Source organism: Rhipicephalus microplus, chromosome 3 (assembly GCF_043290135.1).
Source record: "Rhipicephalus microplus isolate Deutch F79 chromosome 3, USDA_Rmic, whole genome shotgun sequence".
In the NCBI taxonomy this organism is placed as follows: Eukaryota; Metazoa; Arthropoda; class Arachnida; order Ixodida; family Ixodidae; genus Rhipicephalus; species Rhipicephalus microplus.
In genome coordinates this window covers 175,394,398-175,405,988 of record NC_134702.1, presented here as the reverse complement: position 1 = coordinate 175,405,988, position 11,591 = coordinate 175,394,398, and positions in this window count along the sequence as shown.

The following is an 11,591-nucleotide window of genomic DNA, read 5'->3' as shown; positions in this document are numbered from 1 at the left end:
ACGGCGCGCCGCGTGCTCCGAAACCGGCGTGACAGATCCAGTTCCCGAACCATCGCGGCGGCGCAACTGGGGGGGGGGGGAGAAGTTTTTGTGAGCGACCATAAAATCACATGCGCGGCGCCAACTTTGTGTGAACCACGAAATCTTCTTTTAATAATTGTCTGGTGTGTAACCACCAGGTAATTACCAACTTTGCTTTTAGATACCTGCGGCCTTTGCAAATTTTGGTATTGTCTGACTTGACATGGAACCTTGCACAATGATCAGTTTTCGCGTAAGTAAGAATTGTGAGCACATTTTACTCGGATCCTACAAGACCACAACTAACAGATCTGGAAGAGCTACACCTTTATAATGCATTTATGTTCAATATAGTAACTGTGAGTGTGTTGCTTCAGAAAACGTTGCTCAAGTTCAGATTTAATCATTTCATTTAGAATAAGAAACCTCAGCAATTGCAGCTGTCACTGTTCTTTTAACACAAAATAAGATAGACTTTTTACTTCCTCCAAACACGTCTATAATATTCGTACACTGCAATATCAGATGCAACAGCCAAGAAGTATACTTAGCATGTGTGCGATCTCATAACGGTGGACTCGAGCCTCTTTGAAATTTCAGTGACTGTAACGTCAATGCTGGCAATGAAGTGAGTAGGTATAAAGTGAATAATATTAAAACTGTGAGACAAAACGTGCGCAGAAATGCTGCCAAATGCTTGCACAACTGCTTGCGTTCCTGCACTTTTAAAATCTTTTCGTCCCTTTCCATCCCCACGTTCTTATGACAATGCAACTAATTCAATGGTGAGCACATAATTCGAACAAAATGCGTAAAAATGCTTTAATTATTCTCAATTTAGGGCTGAACCTGGCATTTTTAATTTTGTTTTTTACTTCACATTCTTGCCCAATAAAACGACTTGACAATTACTTCAGCTTGTGCGCCCAACTTTTGGCTTCTGTTTCTATGGACAATAAAACCATCCCTTTGGTTTTTCTATGTTAGCCTCTCCACAGGCACTGGAGAATCCCGATAGCACTCCAACGCGCTTGTCTTATAGCAGGCTCCGTCACACGCTTCTGTAATCTATAACAGTTTATTTGTTCAACTATGTATCGTCAACAAATTGGCACCGGTGCTCGCTCTAACGAAGGCTCGTCATGTGTACTCGATTGCCCTACAGCAGCCGGGGATTCGCGATGTCTAAAACATAATAATAACGTGGTTGTCACTTGACCCGGCCGTATATATATATATATATATATATATATATATATATATATATATATATATATATATATATATATATGTATATGTATATATATATATATATATATCATAAAAATATCGTCTAAGTGGAACCATATGGAACCATGATGAGGGAAGTCTTTTCCGCTTCATAGAGGATTTTAACAAGTGCCACCCGTCAATTAAACTCATGAACAAAATTTCCAAAACTAGCATAAACTTTTTGGACGTCACTGTCACGGTCAAAAATGACCGCTTGTCAACAAACCTTTAAAAAAGCCTACAGACCGTTAAATGTACCTGCATTTCAACAGCAGCCACCCAAAGCATTGCAAAACGGGTATTCCATATTCTCAGGCCTACCGGTACCGAAGAGTATGCACCGATATGCGGGAATTTGACAGATACGCAGAACACCTAAAGCATTCCTTATTGAAACAAAATTATCCGGAAGACATTATTGATGATGTCATACTACGTGCTCGCAACGTGAACAGGAATGATATAATTAAGGGACCAAACAGAGTATCTAAAACGACTTCCCAAGCGAACCTTGTACTAACTTACTCCTCATCAGCGCCACGATGCAACAACATACTTTCCCGCCATTTCAACATAATCAGGCAAAGCAAACGACTAACTTCTATTTTCGCGAAGCCACCTCACGTGGTGTACCGCAGGGATAAAAATCTGAAGGACATTCTTGTCAGAGCAAAAACAAACACCCCCAAAATTCAATCAGGGTGCCATCCCTGCGGAAAAGCTCGATGCAAGGTATGCCCACAGATGGTCACAACACGTGAATCCAAAGCGAACTTCTCGGATTTCAAATTCTGCATAACTGAGAGCCTTAATTGTGACTCCAGTAACGTAATATACATGCTACATTGCAACATCTGCGGACAAGAATATATCGGCCAAACTGACACGCCATTTCGGCTGCGGTTCAATAATCACAGGTACCACGCCACTCCACTACCGAAGCTACCTTTATCTAGACATCTGCGCCTGCCAAACCACAGTTTTGAAAATATCAGCGTAACTCTTTTGCAGTCCGGTTTCTCAAACTGACGCGAGCGCGAACAGCGTGAGGCATATTTTATTTTCAAATTTCGTACATTAGTAGCCGGCATCAACGAGGACCCCGGAAAACTCAACTGCCTCCGAGAAGTAAGCCAGGAGAAAATTGGTGACAAAGATTGATAGCTGGAGACCATGCTTTTTTCTGACTGACTCGTACGTGTACACTGTCCTTTCTTGTTTGTTTTTTTTCCACATGCACATACAAAGTGTTTACGTTCGCCTACCACTTCATGACCATTGAATGGAAACGGACGAAGATTAAAGGCAAATAGCCGACCAACCCATTAACAAGAAACCTTTCCTTTACGCACGCCGCCCGCCGCCCGCCGAACGACCCATTACGGGGAAACTCCTTTCTTTACGCGCGCCGTCACGGCCCCTCCGGCACCGCGCCGACAATCTTGGGTGGCCCGACACACGTCAAGAACTGAACAGCACGTGATATGAACCGTATGTGGATGAAGACGGACAGTTGGCTTCGTTCTCAGTGTTGACAGTGGTTCTTCCTATTTTTCACTTTCTTTCTTTTCTTTCTTTTTTTCGTCTTCTTTCTCCCCTTTTTTGTTTTTTTTTCCTTTTTTAGTTCCCTCTCACTCTCGCAAACGTCTTTCAAGGCGAGAGGGACGCGGCAGAGAGGAAGTATGGAAGTTGAGAAGCTCATGTCAGTATAACTCATCCCCTGATGAAGGGAGGACCCCTCCCGAAACTGTTGGGAAATAAATATATTTATCCTTGTTGACAACGCTCCCGTTGTGCCATATCCCATATATATATATATATATATATATATATATATATATATATATATATATATATATATATATATATATATATATATATATATATATATATATATATATATATATATATATGTGTGTGTGTGTGTGTGTGTGTGTGTGTGTGTGTGTGTGTGTGTGTGTGTGTGTGTGTGTGTGTGTGTGTGTGTGTGTGTTGTGTGTGTGTGTGTGTAGATCCTCCGTGAGAGGTCCCAATGCGGTTTATTTCGAAGTATGGGCCTAGAGTCTGGCTTTCATCAGAATTGGGACTCAATCCTGATGAAGGCCAGACTCTAGGCCGAAACGTCGAAATAAACCACGTTCGGGCGGCTCACGGAGGATATACTTGACTACTTGCAACGCTACGGCCACTCAACCATGCATGCCTGTCTATATTTATATATATACATACGTTGTGACTGCTCAGAGAGGATCTAATTGACTACTTGCAACGCTACAACCACCCAACCACCATACCTGCACACACACACACACATATATATCAGCAGCAGCAGCAGCAGCAGCAGCAGCCTGACTACGTCCACTGCAGGACAAAGGCCTCTCCCATGTTCCGCCAGTTAACCCGGTCCTGTGCTTGCTGCTGCCAATTTACACCCGCAAACTTCTTATACTCATCTGCCCACCTAACCTTCTGTCTCCCCCTAACTCACTTGCCTTCTCTGGGAATCCAGTGTTTTCCTAAGGACCGTATATATATATATATATATATATATATATATATATATATATATATATATATGTGTGTGTGTGTGTGTGTGTGTGTGTGTGTGTGTGTTGTAATGAATATGAATAACGGACGCTCTGCTGCTACTGAAGAAGACGATAATCGGTGGCAGTTGTAGCAGCTCACGCACGCCGCTAGCCATACCTGCCTCTTAAAGCACTTTTTACCAAGCTGCTTCTGAAGCTTTCTCGAACTACAACACTTCTATTTTAAGTGTGGTGGAGGAGCCGGAGTTGCCATCAACCTGGAACTTCGCAATCGGACGTTACCCTCACTGTTAACCATGACTGCTCCTGGCCCTTCTCAAACTGACCCACCACCGACAGTCTACTGTACTGGTGTGCCTCGGCAACGTGACCCACCAATTTTTCGCGGACAGACGAACAAGACGTCGAGGACTGGCTCGTCGAGTACGTAGGAAATCGTAAACGCTTCCAAGAAATGGAACGCCTGTGACCAGCTCACGAGCGTGCGCTTCTACCTCGCTGATGTGGCCAGCCTCTGGTTCAAGAACCACGAAGGCGAAATCACCAACTGGTCCACCTTCAAGACCACCATCGCCACGGTCTTCGATCGTCCCGCCGTGTGCCGGCTTCACGCAGAACAGCGTCTGCTCAGTCGAATCCAGCGCAGGGATGAGCCCTTCTCAAGTTACATCGAAGATGTCTTGTCTTTTTGCAAGCGCGTCGATGCATCTATAACCGAACAGGAGAAAATCAAGCACATCATCAAAGGAGTTGACGACGATACCTGCCAGATGCTCGTCGCTAGGAACCCACAGACTGCCACCGACGTTGTCAAGCTCTGTCAGGAGTACGACGAGTTGCGTAAGCAGCGTGTCTCGATGCACAGGGCCGCTGAAGATACAGCTGAAGTTTCCGCCCTCGTGCACGACAACGCTGCTGATCACACTGTCTTACGTCCCCACATTAAATAATTCATTCGTGAAGAAGTTGCGCGTCAACTTTCTCTTGTGGCCGAAGCATCCGAGCCAGTGACCTCGTTAGCCCCACGTCTACGCCAGTTCATCGAGACACTGCCTTCATCGCCATCTGTCCCTACCCCGCTGACCTATGCTACCGTCGTTACTAGACCCCCAACCCCACCTGTCCCTGCCACTTACTGGGGCACCGGCTCCTCCGACCCTACGACGCTGCTTACATACACGGCACCCCATCCTACTACGCCCCTTGCACCTTCTGTCGTTAACCCATGGCGCATCTTCGATAATCGACCCATCTGTTTTACATGCGGTTTTGTGGGACATATAGCACGCTACTGTCGTCGTCGCAACTTTCAGCCTCTGTACCGTGGGAATTCTGCTAATTACCAGGCTGCCCAGAATCCCCAGCGACCATGTTCTTCTATCGCCGACCCGTTGTCCCCACGGCGCCCTGTCGACTCTCGCCGGTCATTACCGCCCCGTCGCCGATCTGTCTTCCCGATGCTTCGGCACACTAGCCCCGCTCGAGAAGAATACTGACAGCCGCAGTTCCGGAGGCAAAAACTGCGTCGTCGTCGAACTTTCCAAGACCTCCTCTTTGTCCGCCTAACGGAATCGATGTGCTAGTTGAAAGTGTTACTGGAGATGCACTTGTCGACACAGGCGCCGTCGTTTCTGTAATTAGAGAAAAACTGTGTCGCGATTTGAGAAAAGTTACAACGCCGCTTACGAATCTTACTCTGCGTACAGTCACCTCCCATTTCATCGCGCCGACTGCTCAGTGCACAGTACGTGTTCTTATTCAAGATGTTTGGTACGCCGTCAACTTTGTTGTTCTTCCACGTTCATCTTACGACGTCATACTTGGATGGGATTTCCTTTCTACCCATCAGGTCCTTGTCGACTGCGCTCGTGCTGAACTCAAGTTGACGAATCCGTGTCTTGATATCGACCACCACAGTCCCTCGAAAGTGTTTGCAGCAGCTGATGTCTGCATCGCGCCTTTGTCCACCGTCTTCGTGCCTGTGTTTTCCCCTGGTGCCACTAACTGGACGCTCCTGTTTCAACCAGCTATAGCTAGTGCGCATCACCGAACCATATCGTCCTCCCGTTTGCCGTCATCAACTTTTCCAATGGTTCGGCTGTACTTTATGGGTGCAACACTTCTGCTTGTCCATACATCCTGCTACACGGCGAGTGTCGGGGGGCCTCAAGACCTTAGATTGCATTTTCGAAGACGTGATGTTTTCAGACAAGCCATTTCTACCAACTTGTGCCATTACACCCGCAGCTGATGCCAATGACCCTATGAATATATTCCGCAAGTCCATTGATTGCCACCTCACGCCTGGGCAGCAGGAACAGCTGATGAAGCTCCTTCAGCGTTTTGGAGCCTCGTTTGACGACAATCAGCCTTTCTTAGGTCGAGCGTCATCTGAAGTTCACCGTATAGATACCGGTCAAAAGACACCATTACGACAGCGTCTATATCGTGTGTCAACTGCCGAACGCCGTGACATCAATGAACAGGTCGACGATATGCTGGAACGTGGCATACTCGAACCGTCAAGCAGTCCCAGGGCCTCTCCATTTGTGCTGGTGAAGAAGGACGGATCCGTCAGGTTCTGCGTGGACTACCGACGTCACACCGAATCACGCGCAAAGATGTCTATCCGTTGTCACGCATTGACGATGCCTTGGACTTCCTACAGGGAGCCAAATTTTTCTCTTCTTTAGACCTGCTCTCTTAATGCTGGCAGGTACCCATGGCAGATTCCAATCGCGAAAAAAAAAAACAGCTTTCACCACGCCCGATGGGCTTTATGAATTCACAGTCATGCCCTTCGGCCTCTGCAACGTGCCAGCTACTTTCGAGCGAATGATGGACTCTATCCTTCAAGGCCTCAAATGAAACGTTTGCCTTTGTTATTTAGATGACATTGTCGTCTTTTCAACTGATATCGCAACCCATTAACCCGCCTCGAGAAAGTCCTCGCTTGTATCTCCGCCGCGGGGCTGCAACTGAATCTGAAGAAATGCCATTTCGCTGCTCCAAAGCTTACGATCCTTGGCCACGTGGTCTCGAAGGACGGCATTTTTCCTGACCCTGCCAATTTTAGAGCCGTTTCAGCGTTTCCCCAACCGACCACCATGAAACAGCTCCGAAGCTTCATAGGCTTTTGCTCCTACTTACGGCGCTTCGTCCGCAATTTCGCGACGATCATCGCTCCTTTGACCAAGCTCCTCGCCGGCTCTAGAGACCTTTCGACCTGGTCTGCCACCTGTGACAATTCTTTCAATGAACTGCGCCGCCACCTCACGTCGCCGCCTACTCTGCGACAATACGACCCATTGGCACCCACAGAGATTCACACCGACGCAAGTGGTGTCGGGCTAGGCGCTATTCTTGCGCAGCAGAAAGACGGCTTCAAAGAGTACGCGGTTGCCTACGCAAGCCGAACTCTTAGCTAAGCCTAAATCAACTATTCCGTCACTGAAAAGGAATGCCTCGCCATTATTTGGGCGATAGATAAATTTACGTGTGCGGGTGCCCTTTTGACGTCGTGACCGACCACCACACCCTCTGCTGGTTGTCGTCATTGAAGGATCCAAGTGGTCGCCTCGCCCGATGGGCGTTACTCCTTTATGAATATGATATTCGCATGGTCTATTGCTCTAAGGCATTGCGCCGTGCTCCCGACTGGGTTGCAGAAAATAGGTGCCTTTTCTAATTTTCTAACCACTACCATCGCCACTACCTATTGCTCCGGCCAGAAACATTCGGACGCATGCAGACTCCCTCCCGTTCGCCCCTACCCCCTGACCCGGCCTGCTGCGAAAGTCTCACCTGTGATGCCACTGCCATCACCATCGCTGACATGCCATCTGAGCAACGCAAGGACCCTTGGGTTGCTTCGATTCTAGACATCTTGGCAGAGCGGACGGCTTCTCGCCCTACTCGCACGTTGCGTCGGCAAGTCGAGAACTTCACCACTCGCGACGACGTGCTATACCGATGCAACTACGCACCCGGTGGACGTCAGTGGCTACTCGTGATTTCACAATATCTGTGATCCGAAATTTGTTCCACGTTTCATGACGAACCCCACTGTGGCCACGCAGGTTTCCTGAAGACTTATTCTCGCATACGGCTTCGATATTACTGGCGTGGAATGTACCGTTTTATACGAGAGAACGTTCGGGCTTGCTCGACGTGCCATAGACGAAAGACTCCCCCTCATCACGCCAGTGGTACCTTATTACCCTTACTTTGCCCATCCCGACCATTCGATCGTGTCGGCATCGATATCTATATGGTCTCCTTCCAGACACTGCAGATGGTAACCGCTGGATCATAGTTTCCGTCGACCGCCTCACGCGGACGTATGCCGAAACTTCATCCCTTACCTCGTCTACAGCAAAAGACGTTGCGACTTTCGTTCTTCACAACATCGTATTTCGTCCTGGAGCACCTCGAGAGTTAATGAGTGATCATGGTCGCCTATTCTTGTCAGACGTCATCGCAGCATTGCTGCGTGAGTGCCACGACGTTCACCGCACTACAAGCGCCTTTCATCCCCAGACCAATGGAATTACAGGGCGCTTCAACCGCACCCATGGTGACATGCTGTCTATGTACGTCTCGTCAGGTCACTCCAATTAGGACCGAGTGCTCCCGTTTATCACGTTCACCTATAATACCGTCATTCAAGGCACTACTGCATTATCTCCTTTTTCCTCCTTTACGGACGTGAACTTTCTCGCACAATGGACACCATTATTTCATACAGACCTGACTCCTCAGAGTCCACGACTCTCTCTCAAGCCGCTACATACGCTGAAGAGTGCCGCCAATTGGCAAGATCATTCACAACCCAAGACCAAGGACGCCAAAAGCACCACCATGACGCATTAGTTAACACTACCTTCTACGATCCAGATGCACTCGTCTGGCTGCATGTCCCTTCTGCCACACCTGGCCTCTCAACCAAGTTCGTCCCTAAGTATCACGGCCCATATCGTATACTTCAAAAAACGTCACCGGTGAATTACCTCATCGAGCCACTGGAACCATCTTCTGACCAACGTGTCGCCGTGGCCAGGAAACGGTCCACGTGTTGAGACCTAAGCCCTGCTACGACCCTCCCGTGTTTACTTGTCCATAAGTCGCCATGATGGCTCCTTATTTTGCGGGGAGTAATTGTAATGTATCTGAATAACGGAAGCTGAAGAAGACGATGGTGATCGGTGGCAGTAGTAGTAGCGCGCGCACGCCATACAGGCCTCTTTAAGCACCGTTCGCCAAACTGCATCTGAACCTTTCTCGATGTACAACACCTCTATTTGAGCTCATATATATATATATATATATATATATATATATATATATATATATATATATATATATATATATATATATATATATATATATATATATATATATATATATATATATATATATGAGATCTAACAGACAGTAATGCCAAGGAATGTACAGGGGAAGTTATTAGAACCAATAGAATGTAAATAAGAAGAAAGAAGAAAAAAAAAGTGGATGAAAAAATAACCAGCCGCGAGCAGGAATCGAACCTACTACCTTCGAATAACGCGTTCGATGCTCTAACCACTGAGCTATCACAGTGGCCCGAGGCCGATCGCATCCGACATCTACTGACGGAGGCCGATCGCGGAGGCCGATCGCATCCGACATCTACTGAAAGGTATCAACGCTGTGGCCTTCAATGCTCTCGTGATTCAGAATCCAACTACCGTCCGGGACGTCATCACAACATGCCAACGCCTGGACGCCCTTCATTCCATGCGCCTTCCACACGCCTCCTGCGACGCTCACTTTACCAAAGAGCATGAATTGCGCGCCCTTATCCGCACAATTGTCAAAAAAGAACTTCGCGGCCTTATTCCAGGCAACCCTACCGTTGCGTCTGTCCACACACCTCCTCCCAACATGTGAGAGATAATCAAGGACGAACTGGCATCGATGACAAGCGCTGCACATGCCCCGTCTCCTATGCGCTTCCCAGTGCCTTCGTACGCAGAAGTTGCATCGCGGGCCCCTGCACCAGTTCCAACTGTACCTGCGGACGTCGGATGCGACCATGTGGCTGCGATGACAACGCAAGCGCCAAGGCCACGCCACTATTCTACATGGCATCCTCCCCGTCCCATACGCTTCTACTGTGGCATAAGGGGTCATATATCCCGTTTCTGCCGCCGCCGTCAGCAGGATGAACGACGTGGTTACTCAGCTTACGAGAGAGACTTTGCCCCAAGACCCGATGAATACGATCCCGCACCGTATCCATCCACCTTCCGTCAGTCGCCCTCCCCTCCACAGTCTCATGCTGGGCCTCATCCTTCTCGTTCATCTCGCCGCCGTTCTCCGTCACCGTTTCGGCGTACGTCATCACCCTTGCGTCCCGCTCCGATCTCTCTGGACTCGGAAAACTAGAAGGTGCAGTTTTTGGAGGGGAAACTGCTTGTCGTCGAAACGCTACAACTCTTCCGTCTCGTCCAGCTAATTTATTACCTGTTTCTGTGGAAGGTATTTTTGTTGACGCCCTTATAGACACTGGAGCCGCAATTTCGGTAATTGATCGTGAATTGTGTTTTCACCTGCGTAAAGTGCAAACTACTTATGCCGGTCCCATGTTATGCGGTGCTAATGACAGTCCAATTCGCCCGACCGGGTTCTGCACTGCTCGTATTCTCATCGATGGAATCCGTCATCACATACAATTGGCTATGCTGTCTTCGTGCACTCATCAGATAATCTTAGGCTGGGACTTCTCGTCGGTGGCGTCTGCTGTAATTTCATGTGGTTGGCCCTCATTCGTATTACGGGCACTGAGCTGTCTTCTGCTGCCGACCTTTCGTCGCCCAACGTTGTGACAGCTGCGGATTTCCTCCTGCCTCCCGGACGAGAACGTGTCCTTACGATCAAGTCACGAGACATTCTAGATGGTGACGCTGTGGTTGCTCCTTGCCAGCGCTGCATTTTTCGAGGGATAACCATCGCATCTTGTTTAGTGCGGTTCTCCCGTGGTTATGCAAGCATGACGGCCTGCAACACGACGCCAGAACCACTTCTTTTGCCTGAGGGGACCACTATTGCCAGCATTACCGAAGAAGCACCGCGTTGTGTCGTCACTGGTTCATATGCTTCGTCATTCTCAAAGTGTATGCCAGCGGAAGATGCATTTTCTGCTCTCAAGGCCACTTTGTGTGAACATCTCAACCCAACGCAAACTGATGCCTAGCTAGCGTTATTAATGAAGCACAAAACTTCTTTGACGTTTGTTCCGAAGGTCTGGGTCAAACAACAGTGACCGCCCATCGTATCGACACCGACGGATTCCGTGTGATTCGCCGCCGCCCTTACCGAGTGTCGGCTTCTGAACGCAAGCTAATAGAAGAACAAGTCAACGACATGCTCGCGCGCAACGTCATCAGGCCTTCGACAAGCGCATGGTCTTCTCCTGTCGTACTAGTGAAAAAGAAAAGGATGGCTCGGTACGGTTTTGCACTGATTACACATCACTCGACAAAATCACTCGTAAGGACGTCTACCCAATGCCTCGCATTGACGACGCTCCTGATACTTAAACAAGGTGCCGAGTACTTTTCAAGTCTCGACTTGCGCTCCGGTTATTGGCAGATTCCAATGCACGAGTATGATAAAGAGAAGACTGCGTTTGCTACGCCAGATGGGCTCTTTAAATTCAATGTAATGCCTTTCGGCCTGTGAAATGCGCCAGCCAAATTCGAACGGATG